The sequence below is a fragment of the Phyllostomus discolor genome, chromosome 4 (genome assembly GCF_004126475.2).
Source record: "Phyllostomus discolor isolate MPI-MPIP mPhyDis1 chromosome 4, mPhyDis1.pri.v3, whole genome shotgun sequence".
In the NCBI taxonomy this organism is placed as follows: Eukaryota; Metazoa; Chordata; class Mammalia; order Chiroptera; family Phyllostomidae; genus Phyllostomus; species Phyllostomus discolor.
This window is the reverse complement of record NC_040906.2, coordinates 127,251,775-127,266,793: the sequence shown is the minus strand read 5'-3', so window position 1 is coordinate 127,266,793 and position 15,019 is coordinate 127,251,775. Positions and strand designations below refer to the sequence as shown.

At 39.4% G+C, this 15,019-nt stretch overlaps 1 protein-coding gene across 6 annotated transcripts in view; it reads left to right on the top strand.

The window, feature by feature from the left end:
- Positions 1-3,356: 3,356 nt before the first annotated feature.
- COL21A1 (collagen type XXI alpha 1 chain) overlaps positions 3,357-15,019 on the top strand; it is a 174,898-nt gene continuing 163,235 nt past the window's right edge. For all 6 annotated transcript variants that reach the window (XM_036024263.1, XM_036024260.1, XM_036024265.1 and 3 more), the window contains exon 1: positions 3,357-3,564. The gene's annotated coding sequence lies outside the window, so the exon portion shown is untranslated. The remainder of the gene's footprint in view (positions 3,565-15,019) is intronic.

The window sequence follows — 15,019 nt, the reverse complement described above, 5'->3', positions numbered from 1 at the left end:
ATGGTAGCTTGGTTAAAATGCTTTAATTGTTGAGAATTTGATACTCAAAATGCAATAATATAGCAATAATACAGGCTTTTTCTTCTGGAAAAGAGGAAAAATTATTACCCTGAGTGGAAGAAGTAAACCATATAAACCAGAGTAGAAGGCATTTCTAATGGAACAATATATATTATTGGCCATCTTTTTCTAATAGCTCCTTCTGTATCTGTAGCATAGGTTTGGAGTATTCTTTTGGTGTCTTCTGCACTAATTTTGGAGTCTATGACTCAGGTCTCTGGGTTGAAAAAGAAGAAGCAATATTGTAGATTTGGATACAATCATGTTCTAAAACAAAAATTAAGAAATTTTACTTTCCAAGCATATATTTTCCCTAATGTTAAAATTTAAACATTTAAATGCAAGCCTTACTTAAATAAAGTTTTAATAAATATTAAATTTACCAAATCAGTAATTAAACAATAATCAAACAAAATTAAATAATAAATATGTTAAACAATATAATAATACTGACTGCATATTTAAAATATATTATATTCATTAAAATGAATAGCTCGGGAAATTTAGACCTTGCTAGAAGAGCTAGACTTCAGTTCACTGTGCTAATTTTTTCATTGTTGTGTAACAAATCACCACCAACTTCTCAGTTTAGAACAGTGTAAATGGATTCCTTCACGGTTTCTATAGGAAGAAAATCTGGGCATGGAGGGTCTGAGAGGGCAGAAGTTCAGTGTGAATAGTGTTTAGAGAACAAGGGGGTAAGGAGGTGGGAAAGAGTGGCACGTTACCTTGTGAGCAAGGTCACAACAGCCGTGGAGGCATGGGGAAGAGTTCAGAGCTTATCTGAAGAGTATTAGAAAATCATGTTGTTGTTTTTATCAGGAAAGGGCCAGATTCACTTTAGGGTGGAGACTATGGCAAGATCCCATCTTGCACAACTGGATAAATGCTGGTAACTTTGGGAAAGTTAGGGAATACAGAGAGGAGGAACAGGGTTTTGGGAGCAGAATGATAATAGATCACCTTTGTCTGTGTTTTATTTGAAGTATCTGACATTCATACAAATGGAGATGTCCAGTGAACAGTTGTGATACTGGTTGAAATTTGGGGAAGAGATCCAGGTTGGAGATGCAGACATGTAGGTAGATGATCAGCTCTTAACCCTTTTTGTGGGTGGGATAGTGGTCAGAAGGTCATGCTTTGATAATCTAAAATAACATTAAAACACCTCTCCTCAAAAAATTTACACACACACACACACACAGAATACTGGATGCAAATGCTAGGGTCAACATATTCCCAGATGACTAAACATGAATTCCAGGTTAAGAACCACAACTATCAAAGAAGCTATGGAAATGGATAGCATTGCTTAAAGAGAGTTCACTGGGAGAACAGAAACTTAGGGCTGAGTACCCAGAGATGGAAGAGGAGCCTGTAGCAGAGAAAATTGGTAGGTGAAAAGTTAATAAAGACAAGGGAAGAAAATATTTGAAGATGGCTAGAGTAGGGACCAACTTGATTGAAAACTAAGATATTCAGAAATAAAAGAACAGGTAGCCTTTGCAACATTCTTAACAAAAAGTGTGTGCTGTCATAACCTAGGGGGGAGCTTCTGCAAACTGCAGATCCCTAGGTCCCCATCACCACACTTCTGAACCAGAATCTGATGAAGTACCACTACACTAGTCCATTGAATATTTGAGATTGCTAGCAAACTTGGCTGGAGCAGTTTTGGGAAGTGTTAAGAAGACCAGTATGTAATTATTTGGGAGATGTAATTATATAGGAGAGCCTGGAGTAAGTTCAGATAAGCTATTAGTTTAATGATGCAAGAGAAGATGGAACCATTAAGGGGGTGGTTCTTAGGAAACAGAAAGAGGTAGGACATGAGAAAAAGTGGGAGACCCCTTTTCTATTTCAATAAATGCAAAGATAGATGAAACAATTGGGTGTAGATTTTGTTTTGGCAGGCTTCTGTTTTCTCTGCAAAGTAGAAGAGGCCATTTGCCAAGAATTTGGAATGTGTTCTCTTCATTAATAAAAGTGTTATTTGGAAATTAGTATCCATATCTTTATATTAAAAATTTACTTTTATATTTTCATTGATATGATCCATGAAGACTCTTATTTGCATGACAATGGGCTATATAACATGAATGTATGAATGAATGAATAAATGAATTAAGTGCAGCAAATGATGATCATTCCAGGATATTTGTATATGACCTTGAATTCAGTAGGATTGAGATAATGAAGGAAGGCATTCTTTGTCAAGGTTCTCTGGGGAAGATATTAATATCTCTAGGGAGATATTAATTCACACATCTATTCAGTCAATATTTATTAAGCACCTGTTATATTCCAGCTATTGCTTTAGATACAGAATATAAAGCTGGGTATAAAGCTCTGTCCTTGTAGAGCTTACCTTGGGATGGAAGCAAAACCAAAAAACAACAAACAAATAATAAAATTTCAAAACAAAACAGCAAAAAATAATAAAATTTCCAAAGAAATGGGGTTAGGGAATGGGCGTGATTGTGTGGGTTTCCATTGGGGTGAGTTGTGCAGGAAGGACTCTCTGGAAGTGACATTTGAGACTTGAATGAAGAGAAGCTGGCATTCACAGTAAGGTCTGGAAGGGAGCTTTGGAAGCGGAGAAGTAGCAAGTGAGAGGGGAGAACACACTGGTGTGTGTGAGAAAGGGCCCACAGGCCACATTGTGGGGAAGCAAGGTGAGAAGTGGGGAGAGTGGCAGGTGAAAGCATGCTGGGTTGCCAGAAAACAGTGGTGCCTTAAGCACATGCATGTTAAAGTACTTTCTGACTGCTCTGTGAAGAACAGACTAAAAGGGACAGAACACTACTTTATTGTCCTAAGGCAGCACTTTCTTACATCTCGTAAATCCTCAAAAGACTGCCTATCTGTACTGAACTCTTCTCAGATTTTCCGGCAGCTATTATTTTAGCTTAAAGGCAGATTCATCAGTCAATTTGTTGTTGGGTGGATTAGGGTGACTGACCCTGGCAGCCAGAGGGGCCCTTCTCACAGGCCAAGGGAGGAAGGTCTCCTTTGGTGAGTGCAGGTGATGCTCCCAGGTCCCTGCCTCCCTAGTGCTTGTCCTTTTAACCTCTGAGTCGCTCCTACCTTTCCTGCTTCCTAGTAGCCCCTCATCCTGCCTCCTCCCAGGGGTGCAATTTTGTGGTCCCCGCAGGATTTGAAATGAACATGGTTCTGTCAGCGTTCCACTAGCAGCTGGCACTTGGAGATCCAGGTCCAAAACCCACCCTCTGGCCTTCGCCTGGGAAAGGGGGCGGGTAGGGAGCGCCAACCTTATCTCGCGGGCTCCGCCTCCGGAGGGCTGTAAGTGAGTTCCCGAGCCGCTGCGCTCCGCTCTGGCCGCAGCGGGGAGACGGGAGACGGGGCTCAGGACGGAGGGCAGCGAACCGGCTTCAGCCCAGTTTTTGTCCGGGTTGGGGCTGGTCACTGCCTGGGACGTCCTGTACCCCTGGTGGAGAAGGCAGCTGGCTGCGACTGCAGCCCCGACACTGGACGCAGTGCCAGGTAAGGTGACACCTATTTCTCTCCTCTCCCGGCCAGAATGACATATAGGGGGCTTCAGTGCTGGCCCTTCCGGGGCTGCATTTTGGCATTTGAGGGTGCAGTTTTCTCCTGGCACTGCAATGCTTGGTGAACCGGGAGGTAGATTCTGTGTCCAGCTGGAGTCTGGGATGTCAGGGTTTGTCTTCCAAAGTTACTTGGGTGTTAATGAATCTAGAGGTTCGATAGGCACTGATTTCTGTTCAGAGTGTTTGGCCTGTGAGAAAGAATAACATTCGGGGATTTGCTTCCCTAAACTCATCTTCCTCTATCTCCTTGGAGGAGGCTGTGGCATCCACACGTGGCGCGGCTGGGAGTGGTAAGCTGGGCGCACAGGGCAGGGGACTGTGTGAGGTGGACCAGAGGTTCTTTATTCTCGCTGCATAGTAGGTTCACTAGGGAGCTTAAAAAAAATTCAGTGCTTGAGCAGCACCGCAGACCAATGAAATCACAATCTCTGGGAGTGGGACTTTGGACGTCTACTTTTAAAAAACTGTTCTCAGGTGATTCTCAGGTGCAGTAGTTTGGGAACCAGTGAGAACAGTGGTTTTTCAGAATGTGCTCTCTGGCCTGCATCACCTTCGAATTTTTAGAAATGCAAAATCTAGGGTGGGGCTGAAAGTCTGGGGCTAGGGCCTAGCTCCCTGTTTTGCTGAGCCCTCCAGGTGATGCTAGAGCTTGCTCACTTTTGAGGACCTGGGTTGGATCTCTGATCAGGTAAGGCCAAACACCTGCAGATGCCCCTCTGCATAAGGAGGAGGAAAGAAGTCATTTTTGGAAAATCTAAGGTATACTGTGGACTTCGGAGGATTCTATGAAGGACAGAGGCTTAAATATCATCTTGAGTAATTTTTACATTGCAGAATTAACATATTTGCTTTAGGAGAAAGAAGGAATTTTCTTTTTTTCAATGTTGAAGTGAAGCCAAAGAAGAAATGTACACAAGTGTCCTCTAGCTGTAACATGAACCTTTGGCCCCTGATGACATGATCCCAGATCATCCCTATCATCAGTGCACACTACTGGACTCATATGCCAGTATTTTTTTCTTAAAAGCAATTGGAGGTTTAAGGGATTCGTGCCAATTCTCTAGAGTGAAAGGGAATTCAGCATTACATGTTTCTGGAATGTCCGAAGTGGCTCTTTTTTTCTTATAATAGAGATCTGAGATTTCAAAATTTTGGCAAAAAGAAAATCCAGCTCTTTTTAAGTCATTAGTACAGAAATAAAATGACTTTGCAAATAAGCTTAAGTGGATTAGAGAATCTAGCAGCGGACAAAATAAAGCCGGAATAGGCGTGACTCCAGCTGCAGCACACGTGTGCTGCAGCGAACGCAGTGCTGATTGTGCGAAGACTTTCTGTAGGGAATGTTTATTTTCCAAATTGCTGTTCGTGCCAATTTATGATTGAGGTATATAAACTTGTTAAGGGACAGGTACTAAGCCTATGTTTAGAAAACTGGGGAAATGTAGATGGTGATTAGAAACAGGACCTTTGGTCTCAAGCCTCATGCTCAACACCTGTTCTTTGCTTCTCCATTTTCCCAGACGGTGGCCTAAATTTTCCAAGCCTCGCTTTTCTCATCTGTTAAATGGGGACTGTAGTAGTATAGTGAATACTTCATAATTCTAATATTGTTGCTTGAGATAAATGAAATAATGCTTCCACAGTGTCTAGCATAGTAAGTTAAATATTTGTAAACATACCACACACACACTGAAAATATAATAGAAGTCTAATTCCCAAACTCCTGGAAATGAAAAATACAGTAATATTGATAATATGGTCAAATTTTACATTTCTTTGCATGCCAACCTCACCCTTAGAATTTAAAGTTTTTGCTTTTTACCTAATTGAATATATGGTTACCCTCAATTTGTCTTCATAATTTTATTGCATATTTTATATAGAACTTTCTAGAATAAAATTTTTAAAAAGCTGGGCTTCAAATTAACAACCTGGTTTTTATCTAGTCACTGTCCCTGGTGAAGAATTTCACCATGTTGTGGAGTTCATAATCTATTAATATTCACATTTAAATAGTCTATAACTCTAGCTCTCCTTGTCATTCCTTATAAAAGAAATTCCTATGGTAAGAGAGCATCTAAAAGAGGCCTGCTGTAGCCTCCAAGAGAAGCAATTGAGAAGTACTATCTGGTGTTTCTTAGGTTCTTGAGAGAGAAAATAAAATGAAACCTTAACCAGTGACGTTAAGATTTCTTCAAGACAATATAAGACACAGCAAAATGGTGACACACAGCAAGGATAGGCCTAAATTGGCAAAAATGTAGGGGAGATCATTTAAGAGTCCTTTTCCTCCATAACTGCAATAATTTCAAAATATTTCAAATCACATGTACAAAAAGCAATTTCTTTCACATTATTTGATTGGAACTAATCTGTATGATACTCTTGGGACCAAATGGTTCTACTGAAAAAAATATTTATGATATTAATTCCGAAAAGGATGCCAAATGATTTTGTATTTGAAATTGGTTTTGATTTTCCTTTCAGTGATAAATTGAATATCAGACTTTTAACCAATGCCTTTTTATGATTCATCTTGTGTTATCTTTTTAAATTTACTGGGTGATACTGGTTAATAAAATTATATAGGTGTCAAAATTCTATAATATAACCTAAACATTCTATAATCTATCATCGTATATTAAACTGTGTTTACCAGCCAAAGTCCAATCTCCTTGTCACCATATATTTGACCCCTTTATTCTTTACTGATGCGTGGGTCACCAGCCAGCAGTGATCACAGAATGCTGTGGATGGCTTGACGAAAAACACATGAGAAAAAACATGCACAGAGGCAATCTAGTTTCTGTGGAGAAGTAGGGACGAAATGGCCACCCCTTCTAGTGAGGAACGCGCGGATTTACCATCCATACCTGCTTTTATTGGGCTCATTTTGCATAATAATTCAGGTAAAGTACAGTACTTATCAGGGGGAAGTAAGGAACTATAGAAAACAAGGAACTCTGCTGGTCTATTGAGTCGGGGTCAAAGAGCTGTAAGACTTTGAGGAACAAACTAACTTCCTCCTAGGACCCCTCTGATTCAACTGAGAGCATTCTAAACAAAGAAGGTTTCACAGTAATTTACATGTTCTTTCTTAGGCCTGATCACCCAGGGAATCCGCCCTTTTCAGCACAGAGCTGCACCACCCTGTCATTGTTTCAGGCTTAGGTGGAGCAAGGGAACTAAGGCAACCAAGAGATAAGGAGATTTTCTCCCAGACGATGAGAACTCAGGCTATGTCAAAGCCGAGGAGCGAGGGTCCAGCACCCCATTTTGCTGCAGCCCCCCAAGTCCTTCTTTTGGGGGACCTCCCAAAGTGATTGTGCCTGTCTTAGGTCGTTCCCCCCTTGGGGAATCTTACCCGTCTTTGGCTAACTGAACAAGCTTTTTGGGGTTCAGTTATGAATAAAGCAGCAGAAGCAGCATTCCTGCCAGGGAGATAAGCTTTTGTCTCCTTGCTGGCTTACAGTTCCAATGGCGTTCCCTTAGCCTTAGCCTAGGCGGGGGTTTCAGCTTCTGATACCAGTCAGGGCAGTTCCCAACACTTTACTACTTCTCCCAACTCCCTTCCCTGTGGTAACCACTATACTGCTGCCTGTGTCTATGAGTTTTCGTTTGTTTTTCCTGTTTCTTCATTTGTTGCTTTCAGTTTTATATCCCACCTATGAGTGAAATTATATGGTTTTTGACTTTTTTCATGTGACATATTTCACTTAGTATGATATTCTCAAGATCATCCATGTTGCCCCAAATGGCAATATTTCATCTTTTCTTATGATTGAGTAGTATTCCACCATTATGTACCACATCTTTATCCAACTGTCTATTAAATGATGCCAGTTGTTTTGATGTCTTTTTGGTTTAAGATTATTGATTTATTTTTAAACAGAGGGGAAGGGAAGGAAAAAGAGAAGGAGAGAAACATCAGTGTGTGGCTGCTTCCCATGTTCCCCTACTGGGGGCTTGCCCCACAACCCAGGCATATATCATGACTGAGAATCGAACCCATGACCCTTTGGTTCTCAGGCCAGCACTCAGTCCACTGAGCCACACCATCCAGGGCTGTTTCTGTGTCTTGACCACCATGAATAATGCTGCAGTGCACATAGGAGTGTATATAGCTTTGCGAATAAATGTTTTCAAATTTTTTGGGTAGATATCCAGAAGAAGGGTTGCTGGGTCATATGGTAACTCTATAAAGTTTTTGAGGAACTGCCATATTGTTTTCCATAGTGGCTGTACCATCCTGCATTCCCACCAGCAGTGAATGAGGGTTCCTTTTATTGTACAACCTCTCCAATTGCTTGTATTACTTGTCTTGTTGATAATAGCCACTCTAACAGGTGTGAGGCATATCTTGTTGTAGTTTTGATTTGCATTTCAAGTGCAAGAAGTTATACCCTGCCTGCTACCAATCTTGTGTAACTTTTAGAACACTAAACATAGTCCATGTTCCAGCATATAAGCATCGTCGTGACTCCTACATTCAGGAAATCATGTCTTTATTAGGATACTTTTGAAATGACAACAATGTTATTAAATTGAATAGAATTAGAATTTAATGTTATTAAGTTAAATGTAATTACAATTTAATATTAGTAGAGTTTTTGTTTGGCTCACTGTGTATGAGATGAGTATCTGTGGAGATGAAAGATCAGAGGCACATCTCTTCATGGGAGAAATGAAGACATGTGGAAGCAAATTCAAACTCTCAGCACTCAAATTAGTGTTCTGGATAATCTAACTGCAGAGCCAAGAGAGTCTGTGATGTCGCAATTCAGTGACAGGATGTGGCCAATTAGGAACAATCAATATTGAAATGCTCCTCAGTAATTTTATAATTCTCTGCTTACAGGCATAAAGCCTGGAGCAGAGATGATCATAAAGAAGTTTGCTTAATTGCACTTGATTTACATAACCTGGCTCACTTAAAAGGTTTTGATGAGCATTACCTGGCACTCATTTAGGTTCATTTTGAGGGCCCTATTTATTTCAAAGTGGGTTGTTTTACTATTAAGTCCAATTTTGAAAGTCTTATGAGTAAACACATCACAGAAAATGGATACATGTTTTTATTTTGTATTTATTATGTTTAGATTATACTGCTGAGAATGCAATAGTAATTCTTTAGCTTGATTCATTATTATTCTTGTGAAAACAAAGTTGAAATGTTTATTTCTGGCAGGTAGTCCAGTCTCACTCAAAGAGAATTAGCCATGCAGGCCAAGTTCCTCGACTTTCTCCAGTTCATGATTAAAGATGCACACTCTTCAGCCAGGCTGCCTAGCCTTGACCCTGCCTCTGTGCCTTGGTAGTTGTTCGATGTAGGTCAAGTTACATAACCTTTTTTTGCTTCTGTTTCCTAATTAGTAAAAATGGGGTCACAGTAGCTACCTCAACAGGATTGTTGTACAGAGAGAGAGAGAGGGAGAGAGTGTGTGTGTGTGTGTGTGTGTGTGTGTAGTCCAGCATAAATAACACCCCTTTTTATTACATACAATATTTTATTATAAAAATCATAAACATGTAATTCTGTAACATAACAATAGCACGCTCAGGTACGCCGTATGACATTTAAGGTGAAATGTTTAAGTTGCCGTCTGTCTCATGTAAGACATTTGCATACCCTACCTATACTCAATGGCATTACTTCTGCTGGACCCTATGTATACAAATAGTGCTGGCTCATAGTAAACACTTACTAAGAGTTCACTATTATTGTCCTGCCTGGTGAGGCTCAGTTGGTTGGAGCATCATCCTGTGCACTGAAATGTTGTGGGTTCGATTCCTGGTCAGGGCACATACCTAGGTTGCAGGTTTGATTCCCAGTTGGGGCACATATGAGGGGAAACCAATCAGTGTTTCTTTCTTATATAGATGTTTCTTTCTAAAATCAATAACCATGCTCTCAATTGAGGGTTAAAAAAAAGAGAGAATTTGCTATTATTTTACCTTGGACATTAATGAATGGTTTAAGCTACAGCTTTCTTTTCTATTTTCACCTCTGAAAAGTGGATTCTAAAAAAGAAGTAGTAATTTACATTATGTTCATTTGATGTTTTTTCTCTTTTAGCTAGTGGGGGGAATTTCAGAATATGTGAAGTACTTCAAGTTTCTCAGAAAATAATACAACATTTGGAACATTTTTTAAAATTCTCAGATACCACTGCTGCTGGCCAGACACCTCATGTTAAGAATCACTGATTTATGCCACTGGTCCCCAAACCTGACTGCACATTGGAATCACTTGAGAAAGTTTTTTAGAATATGGACACCCAAACCAATTAAAAATTAATCAGTTTGGTTCATTTATTGTGAAAATGAATAAAGTAATTATGCCCTTTATATAAAGAGGTCTATTAACTGTATCCATAGGATTTCCATGTACTCATAGACTTTTTAGAACAGTAAGGGCAACTAGGATTTGTCTAATATAAGTGAGGAGACAGGCTTGGAGACATCATTCTTGGCTAAGGGCTCATGAATAGCTAGTGGTGGCCTTGGATAACAGCTCAGGTCTCCTGTCTTCTACTCCACATTTTTTATTTAACTACTTTGTCTTTTGAAGAATCAGATAGCGTGACAGAGGCACATAATATAAGAGACAGTTTTTGGTATACTATAGATTTTCTTGCCCCATTTCACCCAATTTGATTTCAGGGTTATTTATTCAAAAGATTTCCTAAATAAAAACCACCAAAAATAATATGTCCACAATGACAAACAAAAAAATAATCCATAGGTATCAGTTGTGAAAAGGATAATCTTTTCCACTAGGTTTGTCTTCTCTAAGGATTTAATTTAGTTTTTTCCTCTTTGTTGTTTCTTTGACATTTTGGCTTTCACTAATGAAAACCTCTAGAAGGTATCTTCGAAGATTTCAGGAAATGTTGACAGTTTTCTCAAGTCTAAGTTTGGTGACCTTCTGGGAATCCTGCCAGTTGCTTGTGCTCGATTCAGTGTTTAGTTTTTGTTTTGACTTGTCTTGTTTTGATTTAGGTCAATTTAGTCGTGATTGCAGTGTTATGTTACCCCTTAACTATTTGTTTTTACAGTGATCGGTGTTAAGAAAAAAAGATTAAAGACCAAGAAAATTTCCTTTTTAAAATTTAAAGTAAAAAGACATTCTAGTGAAGTTTAAACTTTATAGAAAGTTCTACTAAAATAGTTTTTGGAAATCATTTAAAAATTTTTTATTATGTAATAGGAGTTAATAAAAACAAACATTCAGAAAATATCTATTATATTTCCATGGTAACTTTCAAATCCATAGGTGATCCAATGATTGGAAAAACTTATTGAAATATATACTTTAGACAATTCTAAAGCTTTTGTACATGAATTTTGCTACTTTTTTAGGAAGAGAGAGTTTGATTGATCTCATGGGGTTTGTGTTGGCATGTGTTTCCAGTAATACCCTGAATAGATGTAATATTAAAGATAAGACAAGGAGGAACATTCTTTGTAAGGGTTTGGCCATTCATCAAATAGCAATTAAGTGCCTACCAGATGCCTGGCTATCCTAGGAGGATTCAGAGAAGTTGCTAAGTTCAGTTAGTCTATTAATAGCCCACTGGAAAAAAATTAATGGAAAAACTCCCTTCAATTTATTATATAAAATAACATTTTATAATATGTATAAGTGAAAAATGTATAGGGCAAAATAATTCTCATTGAATTTAGAAAAATCTACAAGCATGGCATGATGTATCACTTAGTTTCTTCTCAAACCATTTTTGATTCTTGCTTGATGTAATTCCATGTGTTGGTCTGTACAATGGGTTGAACGTGGCTTGAAGGTATATCTTGGCAAGATGTGGAGAGGTTATTCCAGAGAGAGGCATGGTGGAGAAGGTAAATGTCCAAAGTCCTGAGAATGTAGTCAAGTCCACTACTGCCCTGTAGAAACTCCCCTTTTGGCAGTCCAGCTTTTCATCATTCTGTAGTGCCTTTACTTTTCTCACCACGACCAAATTACTAGTAACCTAGAACCCCTGGACTAAGGTTTGAAATGAGAGTGAAATAAAAACTGTGAGAAGCAGGGATGACATGGTAACTGGCTTAACTAGAATGGTATAGGCAGAGTCCCTGTTGGGGACTCACTGGAATGAGGAGGGGGCAGGGATGACAAGAGCCAGTGGGATTCAGAGCTCTTGATGGCAAGTGGAGGCACAAGGAACCTCATGTAAATTCCTGTGTATTTAGTGAAAGCAGACTTCTGAGTGTGTAGTGTGAGCAGGTAGGTACCTACAGTCCAAGTTATATGTCATTTCTATACCACCATCTAAATAATAGTAATAATATTTATATGTCAAGTGCTAAATAAATATATTGCTCTCATTATTTCCAAAAAGGTTCTGGACCAGGAATGGGAAACCTGGCTTCCCATTCCAGCCTGCTACAACTCAATGAAAAGTTGGTAACTTTGAGAAGCATGCAGTAAGGGAGAGCTGGGCAGGTGTCGTGGCCACCGACTGGCAGTGACCACAGAACGCTGCGGATGGCTCAGCGAAACATGAGAAAAAACATACACAGAGACAACCAGGTCTTGTGGAGAAATAGGAATGGAATGGCCACTCTCTCTAGTGGGGAGTGCCATGGCCACCCTCCCTAGGGGAGAGTGCCCCTAAGGGAGAGCGCCTTGTTCTCCCGCCCCTAGCAGGCTTTTTATTGGGTTCGTTTGCATAAGAATTCAGGTGAAGCTCATTACTCATTGCCAGGAAGTAAGGATCGAACAATAGGTAACAAGGAAGTCTGAGGGCCTATTTTGAGTCAGGGTCAAAGAGCTGTAAAAAACTTGAAGGAAAAACTTACTTCTTCCTTGGACCCTTATCATTCAACTGAGAGCATTCTAAACTAAGCAGGTTTCATAGGATTTCACATATTCTTTCTTAGACCTGATCACCTGGGGAACCTGCTCTTTCCAGCACAGGGCTGCACCACCCTGTCATTGTTTCAGGCTTAGGTGGAGCAAGGGAACTAAGGCAACCAAGAGATTAGGATATTTTCTCTCAGACAATGAGGACTCAGGCTATGTCAAAGCTGAGGGGTGAGGGTCCATCACCCCCTTTTGCTGTAGTCCCCAAAGTCCTTCCTTGGGGGCCTCCCACCTGATTGTGCCCGTCTGAGTTCATTCTCCCCTTGGGGAATCTTACCTGTCATTGGCTAACCGACCAAGAATTGGGGGCCAGGCTGGGTGAGGTAAAAGGAGCAGAAGCGGTGCTTCTGCCAGGGAGATAAGCTTTTGTGTCCTTGGTGGCTTATGGTCCAAATGTATAGTGTGCTTTCTACTACATATGTATTTCATCACATGCTCAGCACAGAGTGCGCAGAGGTCATTCCCTTAGCCTTAGCAGGGGTTACAGCTTCTGATACCAGGCAGGGCAGTTCCCAACAGGCAGGTGTATTTATGAAGTCTTCTTTCGTTTTGCTCTTTGCACATTTTCCTTTTTCTTGGTTATCACCCTTTGGAAGCCATCATGGAACATGTAAAGAATTGCAGTTTGGAGAATCTGTATATAGAGTTAATTGTGGAGTAGCATCCTTGGGGAAATTAGTATATTGAGAAATGGAAAATGTATTCCTAAAATGCCTAATAACATACTTTTTGAATGTGTACAAAAGATGGATGTTACTGTGAATGAGGAATAATGAAATAACAGATCTTTTTATTTCCAGAAAATTTTAATGATGCCTAAATGAATTTTTCTTGGCCTCCATGTAGGAATTATGTAAATAATGTCCACTGGTCTTTTGAACACTTGAAAAAACATTTTTCTGATTCTGAATTATGGGTTTGGTGAAGGAAATCATGTTTATATGAGTAATCAAATTATATTTTTGAGCTCTAAATTACATGTTTCTCAAAATGTTAACAGTTGTGTTTGGGTGGCAGAATGCTAGGTATTTTTTCCCGCTTTTGTTTATTTTTTAATATACATGTATTACTTTTATAATGCAAAATGAATGCATAACTACATACTTTGTAGATAGAAACATTTGAAATTATAATTTTGAATTCTCATACAAATGAGAGATAATGATGTTATAGTGTGATTAATTTGTGTTCCTGTAATTCATAAAGTACGTGTTTTGCAAGATGTACTTTCAATATCAGACACACTAAATACAGATAGTAAAATTTGGTTAGAATGACACAAGAAATTTTTTTAAAGCAGAAAAATTAGTTTATGACTCCTGTGAATGCTAAAAGAATATTATGTACTCTACTACATTGACACCATAAAAGGCAATAGCTAAATTCATGGGTGTCCTGCAGTTGTGGCCCTGACCCTCACCACCTGTGTGACCTTGTGCCTGGTGTTAAACCTTCTAAAGTTTAATTCACCCATCTGTTAATTAAGAATCATAGGACCTATTTGGTAGAGTGATCAGGAAAGTTAAATGGGATAGTACAAATGCTTGAGCTTAGATTCTGGCAGATAAAAAGTACTAAAATAGAATATTGTATCATAAATAACAATATTCTCCCTATTTCTAGGCTTTTACACATTTGTGATTTGAATATCTACTTTTTGAAAAGCATGTTACCTCTTTGGATGAGACCATCGTCTGTACAACCTGAGTCATGGAGAAGAAACAGATTCAAATTTCCGCTGTTATCCACGTTGAGATGGGGAGAGGAGATTGTAGTGCAGGGGAGGAGTCTCCTGAAGCTGGCAAGGCCATAGTAGCAATAACAGTGGCTTTGGAGAGCAACTCCTTGTGATTCTTGGTGTTGATTCTGGAGTCCAAGAGGCTGTTATCCTTTGCCACATGGCACAGTCCCAGAAGGTCATTGTGCTTGTTGAATAGGATTGACAGTATCCTTAATTTTTGCTTATAGGTGCAGATGGCTTGTCATAAGCTCCTAGATTTGGCAGTTGTAGAGATATTTTTGGTGAGGGCCACAGATAGCTAATATCAGGGCTTGTGAAAATCAGAAGATAGCTTTTTCTCAGGGCAGATGTAGCCCTGGGTTTTATTATCCCATTGCCTCTTTGCTGCTGCAGCCCAGACTTGTATACATCCTATAGGGTATGCATTAATTCATTTAGCAAATATTTTCAGCTCTTTCTATGGTTAAAATAGATCCTAGGGATGCAGCAATAAGTAAGACATGATCCCTGTCTTCAAGGATTAACCATCTCTTAGCAAATTTCTCCATGGATGCTCTGCATGTCAGGGTGAGTTGTCATACCACAAAGCTCTTAACCCTATACCATTGTTGCTAAGGTAGAGTGCCTTGAGGAAGTTGTTGTGGTTCTTTCTATGTTAATTGTCTCTTACCCCCTAGTCTGGAGGTTTATCATTAGGGCTGTGCCTAGATCTATGTTCTGCTCAGAACTGTGATGATTTCAATGTGTATAATGTACATCAATAAGTTT